The sequence below is a fragment of the Halichoerus grypus genome, chromosome 5, assembly GCF_964656455.1.
Source record: "Halichoerus grypus chromosome 5, mHalGry1.hap1.1, whole genome shotgun sequence".
NCBI lineage: Eukaryota > Metazoa > Chordata > Mammalia > Carnivora > Phocidae > Halichoerus > Halichoerus grypus.
This window is the reverse complement of record NC_135716.1, coordinates 13,911,111-13,923,172: the sequence shown is the minus strand read 5'-3', so window position 1 is coordinate 13,923,172 and position 12,062 is coordinate 13,911,111.

The window sequence follows — 12,062 nt, the reverse complement described above, 5'->3', positions numbered from 1 at the left end:
GAGTGGTGATTACATACGTGTGTACAGGTATGCATATATCTAAGCAATTAGTAAGCTGAACACTTAAGATTTGAGCCCTTTGTGCACCTTACTCATGTATTTTATACTTCAATTTAAAATGTAAAAAATTTGCCAATTATTATGTCACATTTCCTAGAACTGCCTCCCCCCTTCTCTCTCTCTCAATCTTCAATCTTGCTCTCTCTCCCACCCCGCCTCCCTCCTTCTATCCCTTCCTTTCTTGGAAGGTAAGTCAAACCTAGAGAAGTAAAGGAAATCCACATGGACAAATTGGGGTTTAAGTAGGCTATTTTAACTGTCAAAATGAAGATAGCAAAATCAAGTTGAGACTTGAATTGCCTGCTTTGGTTATTTGTAACAAAGACTCACTGGATAATTGCCCCAAATCCCACTTCATTTTATGTTATGTACTTTACTGGTTTCTGGTTTGAATATTAAGGAGGAGTTTACAGCAGAAGAGGAAAATAGCTTCCCGGTAATAGTGGCCTTCACTCACCATGTTCAGTGGATACCAAAAAGATTATGGCATCAGTCCAGTCTACTCACAGTGAGCAGTGTGGACTCCAGGCTGATCACGTAGCCCTCTGGGTCTCTCTGAACCCTCACCTGAAACATGAAGGGGCTGGACCATGTGTTCTTAGATATCTTGTTTTGTTCTAATGAAATACAAATAGTCTCTATTCTTCCATGTAACTAGTATTTACTCAGTGTCTGCTGTAAACAAGGTGTGTTATATGAGGGATTCAAATACAGGAGTTCAGTTCTACTTTATTCAATAATCCTTATGACTTTACTTTGTGTAAAAGAAAAAATAGAAAACAATATTAGTCATTTGGTGCAAGGATTATCTCCCCACACCCTAGCAATAGGGAGGGATGGGAACTGAGGGTTCAACAGGCAACAGTAGCAGTGATATCCTGCTTCTTTTAGAGGAGAAAATAGCCCCAAAGGCATTGGACTGGCAGGTTTCTTAAGTGTTCAGCTGACTATTTTGGGTCTTTCTACTTCCTTCCTTTCATAGAGAACACAAAGTCAACACCATGTCAATGTGTGTGTGTTCGCCTGTGTGTGCACACATGCATGTACACACACATGTGTGTAAGGGTATTTACATGTATAGTGAATGTGCATAGGTACATATTTGATTTTGTAAACAGGTATGTTCGTGTGTGTGTGTTTCCTAGTGGTTGCATATAAGGATGCAGATATGTGTGATCTGTGTTTATATGTGTGAGTATGTGTGTAGGAGTGTGTGGGGGTGCACAAAAAAGCTGCCCCAGGCTTTATCTTATTCTAAAAGCTGAGTAATAACATTAAAAACATGAGTCAGAAAGGTGAAGGGTTAACTGTTTACTGAATACAAAATTCATTCAGCAAACTGTGCTTTGTAACTGGTAAAAGGAAGTATTGACCAGTTTCTCGTAAAGTTACAATAGCCAGACTTGCAAAGGAAACCCCTCCTAGCTTGGAATTTTAGAGTGTTTCCTAGAGTTTGAAAGGTGTCCAATAAATGACCAGGCATTTAAACAAGAAGGGGATGGAGTTGGGAAACCTGGTATTTAGAGCATGAACTCATCTTCCTTTCCATCTACTACCCTTTTCCCCATCTTTGATAAATAATTTTAAGGAGAAACTAATGGATTTATACATAATATCGTCTCCCTTATCTTTTGCCTTTTTTTTCTTTTTTTTTTTTTTTTTTTTGCCATGTCCTATCTTCTAGTGGGGACCAGTGCATAGTACAGGAGAAACCCCTAACCCTGAATTCCAGCTACTCTTCCTTTCACCAAATAATCTCAATTTCCTCATCCATCAAGTTGTATAATGATGGTCTCAGAAGTGGTTGTTGTGCATCAGATGAGCATAAGCTTATAGCTTATAATCTCTAAGTTCTGTGGAAATAGGGAACATTCCTGGTTTATTCATCTTTGTCTATCTTGTATTTAGTACAGTGCTTGGCACATGATAGGCCCCTCAAAATATTTTTTGAATGATTGAATATATAAAAAGGTGGCAATTTTTTAAATACACCATTAAGTGCTCTTATAAAGTCATTGGTGGTAGTGGTGAAGGAGAGGTACTAAGGAGGGATTTCTCTAATTTGTGTTCTATGGGTAATTTAAAAGAAGGGGGAAAGCAGGAAGGAGATAGCCTGTGTGGGAGGCAGAGGTTGTAGGCGGCAAGACAGACTGAGCCTGCTCATGCTCACAGAGACGGATCTCCTTTATTATCTGCCCTCCCTGGCTCCAAGTCTTTTCTCAATCTGTATCTTCAGATCTCTCACAAACACAAATCCCTTAATCGACCAACAGGGGGTGCTCCTCTTATGGGATTGGCACTGACATTGATCACTGTGATCTGACCCGCAAGGTGGGGAAAATAGAGACTTTTTGCAAATCAGGCATATCCAGGTTCATATTCCTACTCATATTCCTACTCCGGTATATACATAGTCAGACCCCGGTATTAATAGGATTTATTTATACAGGGGGAGAAAAAACACAAATATCAGACACTTAGAATTTTGCTGAAATAAAATACACAGCAGAACATAGAACTAATGATTGAATATCACAGTGTTCCAGTGAGCCTTCCCACAGGACAGAAGTGTGGGTGGGGACCCAGGTGAGTACCTAAAATACTCAGCATTCTTCCAGATGATTTAGCTAAGTTTAGGGGAGTAAGCCACCCACACATCCTCTTTCCCACCCCACTTTGGATTCCAACAGTCATCCACGTCTTGCTTGAACTATTTGCCTTCATTACTGTACAGTTTTCTCCTTGCTTAGGGGTCAGTTTGTAATTTCCTTAAGTGACCTCATTTCAGTTAAGCCTCAAACATTCTGTCCCCAGTAAGTAGTTGTCAGGCTTGTTTAGGAGCTCAAGGCTCAGGGATACGCGGGACAGAATCCTTTTGCTTCTGAAGCTCACCAATACAGTGACTGCTTTATTGGAACTGATGAGCTGCACCACGTTCTTACCAAGCAGAGGGTTTAAGGCCTTTTGTCTCATTTAGTTCTCACCACAGCTCTATGTGGTAGGTACTCTCATTAGACCTGTTTTCGAGATGAGGAACTAAGGGTAAAATGGTTCCATAACTTGCCCAGAACAGTCAAGTTACTGATAAGAAATTCAAAATTCAAATTCAAACATTCTGACTCTTGAATTGCAAGTCATTTCTGTACTAGAAGAGAAATGAATGAAATGGCTCAGTTCCATATAATGGCTACAGAAGTTCAGGGAGAATTCCCTGGTGCAGGATCATTCCAGCTGGGTCTTGAAAATAAATGGAAGCATGCAGTTAAGGAAGAGAAGTGAACGCATTCTAGGAGGAAGAGAGCATTTACTAAACATCTCAGAATTATTAAAGTTCCTATTATACTTATATCGTGATGCCAAGGTCATTGGTGAAAGCCTTCCTCCTCCCAGTGGGGTTGAGCAGTGGTGAAGGGACACAGGTGGAGATGAGATTAAAGGGTCTAAACTTTCTCAATTAAAACTTGAATGACCACCTTCTCAATGCCAAAAAGAAACTCAATCTTGGTGTATGCTTTGGATTTGAGAGAGCCTGGTTATTTAGAGCTGAAAATGTGAATAAGTTGGATGATTATGGTGATTACTCATATCAGATCAGTGCTTCCAAGGTCATAAGGCAAATTTTGTTGTGTGGCTCAGGTATGACCTCAGAAACTGTGCCTAAAGTCAGTGCAATGTGTTTTCGGCAAGAGTAACAGAATCGCAGTGCTTAAGATGGAACAATGGATAAGAATGTGTAAATTCCTTAGCAGTAATTACAGGGTGGAAGGAAGATAGGTAGCCTTTTCCAACTGTCTGCATTTAACCAGAAATGTGCTGCCTTCACCAGTTGTCATGCCCTGTGGAATGGGATGGAAGATATGGTCTTCCTATTCCCATTGCCATGGGATCTTGGGAAACAAATCCTAGGCATACAGAGCTGTGGACGGGAAAGTCACCCAGAAGAACATATTTATTTGGAGGAAGATAATTTAAGCAGTCCAACAAAAGAGATATTTAAGATATCTTTCTTTTTCCTTTTCTCCATGAAGGTTATCTAGCCGTCAACTTTCTCATTGGCTACATTCTGTACTTACAAAGGAATAATCTACACATGACACTTTGGGTTTTTTTCATTTTTTATTTTTATTTTTATTTTTATTTTTTTTATTTTTTACTTTTTTTAAAGATTTTATTTATTTATTTGAGAGAGAGAGAATGAGAGAGAGAGAACACCTGAGATGGGTAGGGTCAGAGGACGAAGCAGACTCCCCGCCGAGCAGGAAGCCCGATGCGGGACTCGATCCAGGGACTCCAGGATCATGACCTGAGCCGAAAGCAGTCGCTTAACCAACTGAGCCACCCAGGCGCCCATTTTTCACTTTTTTAAAGTATACAACCCAATGATTTGATATCCATAGCCATTGTAAAATGATTACTAAGATGAAGATAATTAACACGTCCATGACTTCACAGAATTTATATTGGTACCTCTCTTTTTTCTTTGGTGAGAATGCTTAAGACTGACTCTAACCAACTTTCAAGCGTACACATTATTAACTATAGTCACCATGCTGTACAGTAGATCCTCAGAACGTATTCTTCTTAGAACTAAAATGTGTGCCCTTTGTCCTACATCACCCACATGACACTTTGAAAAAAGTCTCTGCTACGAGGAATGGTGCATAAACTTGGCTGGGAAATTGTGGTAACAATGAAAGATATGTGGGTGTCCTCACCTCTGCTGTCTCAAAATGTCCAGCTCTCAGGTTAAATGTTTTCCCCCATGAAAACCCCATTAAAAACAGAAACCAGAACTATGAACTAAAAGAAAAATATCTATTTGAATTTTTCTTCCGGTGAGCTGCCTTTTTAGCTATTTTAGTACATTTTCTTGGTGGCTGAAGCATAGCAAACAGAATTGTGTTTCTTTCCCACAGACATCTTATTTCTTTGAACAATACATGGAATGACATGCATCTCAGGGCATTTAACACACGACGCCAAAGCCACTGAAGGGAACATGGGTTGGGGAGAGGGAAGAAGCAGAGGGCACCATCCTACTTGGGGTTCTATTTCTCAGAGGTCACCAGGTAGCATCAGGTAATATGTGAGAGTTTCCTGGAGGAGAGAGAGGCTTTTCTCCCCGTACTGACTGCCATCCCTACATCCCACTAATTCTGGACGTCAAGTGAGCAGGGTCATCAGTGCTGAAAGCTGAGCAAATATTACGGATAAATCATGGAAATGCAGAGTTGAGAGCCAGACAGAAGGTCAAGAAGGTATCTGAGCCAGCCCTTTGACTAGTAGCAGGTGACGGGTTATTATGCTGGTTTTGAAGACCAGGCAACTGGCGCCCAGAGGTGTTTGGGCATCCTCTTCTCATCCGAAGTTCAGCCCCTGTGGGAAACGATTCTCTCCATTATCACACAAACCTCCTCAACATAAAATCAGCATTGTAGCCAAATCTATAGCTATGGAAAACGTGAGATTTTCCCTCTGCACACATACCGTTGAAGAATGTACTCCAAATGTGGAACAGGTCATCACCCCTGGGGGTTCGCTGTGGGACTTCCTAATACTCAGAGCAACGTAAGCAAAACTGCCTCACTTTGCATAGCTGAATTCAGAACTGAGGAAAATCATAGCGAATGTTCTGTTCTCTTTGGTAGCCAGATATTTTTAAATATTCTTTTTTTACACGTTATAAAAATAATACATGTCTATTGTGAAAATAAAAGATAAATATAACAGCTTTTTCAAAAACGCAACGCTGCGATTAGAAAAATCGCTATTAACATTTCAGCATACAGCAAGAGTCAGCAAACTCTCTAGGAGCCAGATGGTAAATATTGAGGCTTTGAGGAGTGATGGTCCTTATCACAACAACTCAATTCTGCCATCAGAGCACCAAAGCAGCTATGGACAATACATGCAGAATGAGTATGGCTGGGTTTTGGTTATTTACAAAAACAGGCAGCAGAATAGATTTGGCCCATGGGCCATAGTTTGCCAACCCCTGGCATATAGAATTTGGATTTTTTCTTTGCATACCACATCATGTATACAACTGTGCATCCTGCTGTTTTCACTTGATGTTATAACAATACTTTCTCAGGTTATTGAACATTCTTACTAAATAGGCACTAAACTGTGGCATATTATTCATTTTATGAATATACCAACATTTGCATGACAGTGGATATTTAGATGTTTTACAGTTTCCTGACTATTTTATATACCATGATGAACATGTGTGTACCTTAGATTTTTGTCTGCATTTCAGGTTGTTTCCATAGGACAGATTTCTGGAAGTGGAATTTTTAAAATACTCTTAGAAAATATTGCCCATTTTGGGGGGAGGTCTCAAAAGGCTTCACCAATTTACTCCCAGAACTGTGTAGGAAATCGTTCATTTCTCCATAACCATACAAACACTGAATATTACCACTTTGTAGATCATTGCTAATTTTCTAACAGCCAGAATGTTTTAGGTAAGTGAGGAACTGTACAAACATGGTACTCAGGTCATTATCCCTTCTCATCCTTCACTCACGCAGATGACTCTACCAGAAGGGAATGCTGAGAGATCAGGGGCCTTCCTCTTCCTCCTTTCCTGCACCCTCCAAATCCACCCCCCTCTTCTGCTCCAGGGAGAGGGCAGAGAATGGAACCTATTATCTTTCTGAATGTTCCTTCCCTCTTCCTGCCCATCTCACATCTGGACTGAATGCAAATCTCCTGGTTTCCTGTTTCCCCACAAAAGCTTCCAAATTAACTCTTTTTATGCTTTTTTGCTCCTCTATCTCAACTCCAAACCCTTTACTGATATTTTCTTACTGTCGCAGAATGAGTTGTAATGAGCTCTGCCTTTTTAAGACCCCCCCCCCCCATTCAGCCACTCTTGGTTAGTTGCCTTCATTGGGGCAGACAGTTCACATGAACATGTGACAAGGCTTTGTGGGCAATAGGGGGTAGTGGGGTCTGTGGTGCAGGTATGCAAATTCACAATCTTTCAACAACATGCCAGCCCAAGAAGTTTCCAGTGTATTGACTGGATCAAGCTCACAGGGTCTTATACTTGCAATCCCGGGTCTACCTAATAAGCCTCTTCTACCCATACATCTTCTGCATTTTTCCCAGATACTTGGCTAGGGTCAGATAGATTAGCCTCGAATTTTGGCTATGAAACTGATTATGACCAAGGAAAAGTCATTTAACCTCCATAAGCCTCTATTTCTTCATCTGTGAAGCAGGGATAATAATACCATTCTCCTGGAGTTAGGATAATAATATCCTGATAATAATGACTAGTTGTGAGTAGTAAATATGATTCCACATTCTTATAACTCTGCCTGTCCATTCTCTTTTATCCTCATTGCCACTGACTTACTTCTGGTCAAAGCAATTGCACTGTAAGTCTGAGAGTGTCCTTCCGTGCTAGCCAGGCACACAGGCCTTCACAACCTGCCCTTGCCCCACTGTCCATGGCTTCTTGTCTTCGCCAGCTGTTCTGGGAACCCAGACCCCTGCCAAACTCAACTGTCCCCATGCACATTTTAGCATAGCTAGTCTTTGGCTCATCAGGATATTTTATTTTTTTCTTCTCAAATGTCCTTTCATTGAAAACATTCTTTTTTTTATGTTTCCTGAATACTGAAGCATTCTGCAAAGTGAATGTAGAAGCATGAGGAAAATGCCACATACTTATCTCTAGGAAACAACACTGTAGGGAAAAGATCCTTCAACTAACATCAACTTTCCTGAATATTGAAGCATTATCAGAAGTGGTTGTGGAAGCATGAGGAAAGTGCCACATACTTATCTCTAAGAATCAACACTGTAGGGAAATGGTCCTTCAACTAACATCATCTTTCCTGAATATTGAAGCATTATCAGAAGTGGTTATAGAACCATGAGGAAACTGCGAAATACTTAACTCAAAGAACACTGTAGGAAAACCATCTTTAAACTTACATCATCTTTCCTGAATATTGAAGCATTCTGCAAAATGGTTGTGAAGCATGAAGAAAGTGCAGACATTCTTAATTAAGAAAAGCTCAAATATCACCTGTCTGATATCACCTCTCTCTCAGATACTATCTCCCACCACACGGGGCCCATAGTCCTTTACATATGATGGCACTGGAGCACTTCAGTCTCCTAACAAATATTCATTGAGCACCTAGTATGTGCCAGGGACTGCAATAGGCACTGGGAATACAGCTGGGAGAAAGATAGACCACTTACAATAGCTTCTGCATTTTGATCATTATGTTAGTTGGAAGTCAGGGGCCTCCCTCCCAGGCTGGGAGCTCCATGAGGAAAAGGGTGATGTTCCATTTGTCAGTTATCCCTGTGCTGGGCACAGTGTAGGTGCTAAGGGGATGTTTATGGAATGAGTGAATATTTTGTTGCCAACGGGAAGCAGTGACCTTCTTGAGAACAGGACAGTGTCTGATTCACCTCTGTATCCCCCACAAGCAGCCAGCACAGAGCCTGGCACCATAAATCCTAAGTAAATGAATACAGGAGGAAATGAATAACTGACACCATATTGCCTCCTGACCCCCTTTCCTTAACTCTTACCAAAGAAAACAAAACCCAGAAAAAGACAGGGAGGAAAACTGGCTCCCAAACTAATCCTCTATTTTATTTCCAGAAAGATGTGAGCTTCCCAAGTTGTACCCATCATCATTTGGTGATGGCAAATTTATATGTTCATCCCTTGTTGACTGAGGAAGCTGGGGTGAGGGAGGGTTCACCTCTGAGCCTTTTCCATAAGATGGAGATAATAAAGCATACACAAGTGTGCTGACAGATAATTAAATTAAATGAATAAAATAAAATACTTTTAAGTACCTATCTCCTAGCACAGAGTAGGTATTTAAGAAGTGTTGGGGTTTTTTTCCTCTCTACTCTTCTAATAATCTAGTGTGACAGCAAAATTTAAGCTTGTTTTCATGAAAAGTGCCTCCTATTTTTCCTCCAGTCAAATGCCCAGATCCTTATTTCAAGAGAGTCATGTGTATCCGCTGACTCCCAGAGAATTCTGAATTTTCTCAGTGAACAGGGTGGTGCTGTAATGAGGGACAACGGGATGGTAGCTCATGGTGTTAACTGGTTAAGTGTTAAGTATGCTCGGCTCTCAAGGTGCCTGGGTTGAATTCATTCATTCATTCAACACCTATTTATGAAGGACTGGCCATGTGCCAGGCACTTTACTAGGCCTGGTGTACGGCAGAAATCAAAGCCCTGCCCTCGTGGAGCTGATTAGAGAATCAAACAATAAACCTATACAATTTCTCTGTGAAATGAGGATGAGTGTGATGGAGGGAAATAAAGGGAAAGAGGAATGGGTATGCTGGAGAAGGCTGGGTGGGGGAGGCAGAGGTGGGGAGAGATTGAATTTCTGCTTGGCAACCCGCTGGATGAGTAACTGTGACCCTGGGAACCACCAGCTCCATAACTCCATGGGGCCCCAGGCAGAAGGAAAATGTGGGGCCTGCTCTTCAAAATGTCAAGTCAGGGACAGGAGAGCATAAGGCCAAGTGTGGGTCCTACTAAGTGCAGGGCCCTCCTGGTGTGTCTGCACAGGTCCCATGCCCATGAGCCAGCCCTGACTTTGGGCAAGCTAGTAGACTTTTTTCAGCTTTGTTTTGTAAATGGGAAGAGACTAGGAAATACTGACACATTTGATAAAGGATATTGGATCTAAAGCTTTTTGCTCCCAAAACACCTTGGATCAAGTTCCTTTTCTAGTTTTCAGGGAGTCTTGAAAGGGATAAGCTTGCTGAAGTTCTAAGAACCTTCTGGAACGTTATATAAGAGTGTGTATACATGCATGTGCATGTTTGGTGTGTGATGTGTGTATGTGCATGTGGGGGGTATATGTGTGATTGCATGCACATGTGTGTGCATATGTGGTATATGTGGGGTGTGATATGTATGGTGTGTATGTGTGATTACATGTGCGTGTGTGGTATATGTAGGGTGTGTGATGTGTTTATGTGGGGGGTATATGTGTGATTGCATGCACATGTGTGTGCATGTGTGGTATATGTAAGGTGTGTGATATGTATGGGTTGTGTGTGTGAGTTTGCATGTGCTTGGGTGTGCATAAGTGGTGTACTTATGTGTGTGTTTCCACTGGGAGGAAGGCCCATAGTCTTCATCATATTTTCAGAAAGGTGCATGACCACTTTAAAGGGTTAGGAATCATTTACCTAAAGAAATGGAATCAGAAATTTCACTTACCCATAGGGAAGCAAGGCTATTAATTTCTACCATGTGTGTGTCTCCTACTGTATGACATGGTCATATTTCATCTCATCTGAGCCCATACAAACCAGTAGGCTAGACAGAGCAGGAATCCAAGAGCAATTTTTCTCCCTGATTCTAAAACCCATGTTCCTAAACATCCTGGCCATTGGAGGGCATCGCTGTTTACCCCTTTGGTCTCAGCTGTGCTCCTGAAAGCAGCAAATCAAGGGGAAGAACTACAGTTTGACCTTAAACTATTCAACTCCACTTAATTACCCATTGTCATGGAAGCACATAAATACAGGATGTCCCCTCACTCTGCCATTCTGCTTTGCATCATTATCAAAAAGACAAATGTAATTCATGTCCAATTACTCACTCACCGCAAGGTCAGAATATTTATTTTTATCTTACTTGTGATGTTTAGGATTAGTGATATCAGTATTTATTCATGGCTAACCTAAATCAAACATCCTGTTGATATCTATAAAGGGCCATATAGTTATTGTCACAGGTATGCTGAGTCACAAAGCTCGTACAAAGTTTATGATTTGACAGGGAAAAGGCTGCGGGGAGGGGAGAGAAGTGTGCAAGTGTCTTGTGAAATATCCACATTGTTTATGTATATTGTCCATTTATTGAACTTGATAGGTGCTTGTGAAACCGAAGTAGTTAGAAACAAAATAGTGAGGATTGTTTTAAATTGTTATTATTGTTTTTAAAGTTGATGGTGGCAATGACTTTTTGGTTAAATTCATCAAATGCACATTTTAGAAATTGTTTTCTCTTTCTAGTGGCACGGAGCCTGGACCAGCTAGAGGAAGACAAGGGAAGAAGTAGAAGAGATGGGGAAATGCAGGGGGCTCGTGTGACTAGGATTAATTTACTCAGAGATCCAGAGTAGCAATAACAGCTGTCTGTCCAAGACTCCTGTGGTCAATTAATGAGATTAATTTAAAGAGGTTGTATTGAAAGGGAGGACCCAGACACTTAGAAGGGGCAGGATTCAATCGACCCCATTCCTTTTCCCATTCAGATTCGCCCAGTCGAATATAGCTTACTGTCTTTGGCCGCCATCATCAAAACATATTAATTAATTTCCTGAGTTTCTCATCAATTCTCTGTCTTTGCAGACCTCACTCTTGTAGGTTGTGCCTGCTAGTCCATCATTCTTTCCTTGCTCTATTAATCCATCCACATTAACAGAATACTTACACACATATATATTCTTTTTCTTAACCCATTCCACTGTTTCTCTTGGTGTCCTTAGATCAGCAGTCTGAGAATCAGGCTTCCAGATGAAATCTTACTAGGAGTCAGTAGCTGTGAAACTTGGACAAGCATTTTATCTCTGAGCCTTGGTACCCTCCATGTATAAAAGGAGAATGTGAAATCAAATGGTTTCTTTGGTCCCTTCCTAGTCGATCACTCTGTATTTCTATACTTTTCTATCTAGTTTCTGTGGGGCACATGGTCATTAATAATGGGACAGCTGAATCTCAGCTTAATCAGACAAGCCAAGTTGGGGGATTTGTGAACAACTTTAGAGTCTCTAGTCAGCAGTAAACGAAATATGAGTTGTTGATGTGATATAGTCTCCAAAAAGATAAATTTGATGTTTGAATACATGGAAATATGTTAGGCCTTAGAATATGAAGTTTCCATTTTGGTGGATCAAAAATGCTTGAATAAAGGCAATTTCATAAGGGTCATAGTCTGTGGAGTGAGATAGAGGCAGGAAAAACCTGCTTTGCTGTATTCTG